This window comes from Atta colombica, unplaced genomic scaffold (genome assembly GCF_001594045.1).
Source record: "Atta colombica isolate Treedump-2 unplaced genomic scaffold, Acol1.0 scaffold277, whole genome shotgun sequence".
NCBI lineage: Eukaryota > Metazoa > Arthropoda > Insecta > Hymenoptera > Formicidae > Atta > Atta colombica.
The window spans coordinates 1,784,642-1,788,337 of NW_017259378.1; the positions used below are offsets into that span (position 1 = coordinate 1,784,642).

The window sequence follows — 3,696 nt, forward strand, 5'->3', positions numbered from 1 at the left end:
TAATTTTTTTATATTTTTAAATATTTTTTTTAAATTTTAACATTTAATTAAATTGGACGCATTCTAATTTAGAAAGTTAAACAATGGCTCAATGGAAAAAAAAGAAAGAAGGATAGAGCGACAGGGAACATTGGGTTTATGAAATATGGGACTATGGAAGTGCACACATATGACATCTCAAGACAAACTGGGCGTTTACTTGCCGCATACGTTTTTCCGGGCCATCCTACAGGGAATGCTACGTGCTCTAATCTTATGGACGTCGGTCCGGATTTTTATTACACTCGAATGGGCAAGACGCGTCGAGTTCAACATCCTAAAGGTCTATAGACTCGGACTGAGAAACCCTGTGCGCGCTGACTTTTACGGGTCGGGTTCGCCGGCTTTCCGCCACTTCTCCATCGAGCAGACAGATCGATTTCTCCGGCGCCCCTTTGTTTCCTCGACCAGGCCATCCTGCGAGAGTCTGCTTGGGGGCTCATATACCGAATGTCTCGCGTGGAGTCTGCGATCGGCATCTTTACGACCATTGTTATATTGTTCACGCCCGCAGTCTGTGAACAAGCGGGCGATCAATAATGTGTTGTCAACGTCGATGTATCATAACGCTCGCGAAGAAACATAAGAACACAGTTATTATACTGCTTGATTTATTCATGTGCACGATACATGTGCCGGACAAAATATCGTCACAGTATTTTAGAATATTTATATTTCCTGATAAAATTTACAAACAACATTGACATTTTCATCATATATAGGTGTTAAAAATCGCGTTGTTTCTATCGTACGCAAATTTGTAACATATTTCTGCTTGTTGGAGCAAATAAATGCTGGAGCGCGTCAAACCGTTTCATAAACTCGCGTGCGCAGAATGGTCGGCATCGAAGTTACGTGACTTTATCGAATTTAATATGTTATGTCATTTATTGTGTATAACATTCATTTTTTGCACATTAATTTTTTACGCGTGTGTTCAATACATGTACTTATTTATAAATTTTGTAGTTATGAAAGGGTTACCGTAGGTTGTATAACGCGTCATCCTCAGTACAAGAATAGCAATAAGCTGCACGCACATTGCACACACGTTTTAAATAATATATCTTATCGTAACTGATGTAACATTACCTCGTCCGAGATATATATGGATAACGTTCTTGCTGAAATATCTAAAAATTCAGAGAGCTACTTGGAAATAATTTTATTGGATCATCAAAATAATTATGTAAGAAATTTAAGCATAATTAGCAATATTGTAAAAAATTTTAATTCGAAAAGTTTTAAAAAAAAGTTTTAATAAAAAGTTTTCCAACTTGAACGTCCTACATAATTATTTTGATAATTCAAAATAATTATTTTCAGGTCTATATCTAACTAAATTTTTAGATATTTTAACAAAATCGCTTTCTCAGAAAGGATTTCTAGTAGACAAAGTATTATTGACATACTTGATCTTATTGCAACTTTATACGGAATAAAAATAAAATAATATTAAATTTGGATCAATATTTCTTACTCTTCCTCCTTGAATAAGATTGATTTATTGTCTTGAGATAGGAGTAACACATACAAATTTAAGTTTATATATTCTTACGTTCAGAATAAATCTTCACTCAATGTTACAATATAATGTATGCTAGCGCCATAGTATTTGACGCAAAACCGATATGCTTGATACTTTATTCTAAATTTAAGATTTTTCATTTAAGAATAATATTCTTCTTTCAACAATAAATAACAATTGTCTCTATACCGATCCTATTTTATGATAGACCAAAGAATTAATAGCATTGAATTCAGAAATCTTTTCTATGAACGTCTTTCCTATGTAATTATGAATTCTTCTTTTTATTTCTTTTACATTAAACTGTATTATACTTCTTTCACATACTTGTGATGATTCTTCAATTGCTGGGATTGCTTCAATTGCACAAGCTGGGACCTACAGTTTTTTTAAAACTGTTTCCGAACGGCGGATTTTTTGAAAGGTGTTTCTCTAATCCAAGGATTCTCTTGGGAGGTTGCTGGCCTTTTCTGAAAAGAGCGTAAATATTTTGGTTCCTACTAGAATGGAACCCGAGTCCTCTGGTATGATAGTGGGATTTCTGGCATGATAGATCAGTGCACTATCTGCCATGCCACACTTCCGCTTGTAATTATGAATTAAAGATCATAAATGTATTCATATTTCAATCTCAACAGTAATTTACAAACGTAATTTATGTACACAATTTACAAAGTCATATTTAATTTTTCGTATATCGAAAATTAGTTAATTAAATATGAAAATATAATTCGCATTGACAGAAAATGGCGAGGTATTGCTGAATGTTTCTAAAATAGGAATGAAATGGCAGCGCGTGCCGGAGTACGTTCTCGCATTAGCCGCGAGACTAATGAGAGATTAAAGCGGCGTTTCCTTTCCATTCCGGATCGATAACGCTCGCATTATTCCGCGAAAGTTGCGTGTTCAGGCCGCTCCTTCGCTTTCCATGGCAAAGCGTCTTCCGTTATATCTAGTTTCTGTTCTCCAGCGAATTCTCGAGCATGAAATTCCTCTCTTCAAAATCGCTTTAAAAAGTCTTACTGCGTTATATTTCTGTTTTATGTTATATTTCTGCGAATCTCATAGAAACTTGTCCATACTCGGATTTACAGCAAAGTGTTCATTTGGGACCCGTTTGCAAATATTATCTCAGCGCGAGACAAGCCTGAGCAAACATTCCGGAGATGTTGTTCTTTCTGAATTGGACTTTGAGTTACGGATCTTTCGTGACGCAATGAGCAGGTAGTCGCGTGAAATTGCTTCCTCAGGTCGCAAAACGCCGTTGAAGACCACGTGGTAGGATACTGCTATAATTGTCGGGAGTCGCGGACGACCTGTAATTATATCGTGTAATGGAAAGACGCCTCGTGGGAGCCTAGGATTATAAACCTGTCTTTTGACGATGAGAAAACTTTTATTTCTATCATATTCTCTAAATGAACCGTGATGACACATGCATGTAATATTTTATTAAAATATTCTAGATAATAAATATGTCTGTTTATTTGATTTGATTGCTTGCTATTTAAAAAGATTTATTTATTAGCATCTATATATAATATTTTACATGATGTAATATTATTATATGTATGATATCCTTAATTAAGAACGTACGAATTGTTTTAATTTAAATATTTAATCCTTCATAAGTCCTCTTATAGTTTGCTGTGAAACCTCCCGTAACGAAGTAATGATTTTCCATCAGGAAAGAGCAAAAATAAAAAGCAAAAGATATAAAATGTAAAGTTTATTTGTCAGGACTTATCGTAAATTTCCTCAAATGTCATTACAAAGAAGCCTTAAAATGTATAACTTGTTTTCCATTCAATAGAGAAGAATAATACTCAATTTTACTTTACAAGAAGTTTCATAAAATCTAATAACTAATTTAATCTGAAATATTAAATAATAGCATTAAATAGTTTATTAAAATAAAATTTCGTTATCTCTTCAAGTTTATAAACAATTTATCTCTTATTTTACTAATTTTGCTCATTTATCTTTGTGCTCAATATAACCCTTTCTTTATCGCAACCTCTTCATCGCCTACGTCACGAAGATTCTCGTCTTCTTCATCGTTATGCTTCATTAGCTTATAATCGCAGGAAATCTGCTCTATGCTAATTGTCACCTTATTTGCCTCCTAT

The 3,696-nt window shown here is 34.0% G+C and overlaps 1 protein-coding gene across 2 annotated transcripts in view; it reads left to right on the forward strand.

Moving 5' to 3' along the window:
* LOC108689848 (arf-GAP with SH3 domain, ANK repeat and PH domain-containing protein 1) overlaps nt 1-3,696 on the forward strand; it is a 54,277-nt gene that overhangs the window by 29,793 nt on the left and 20,788 nt on the right. The window lies entirely within an intron of this gene.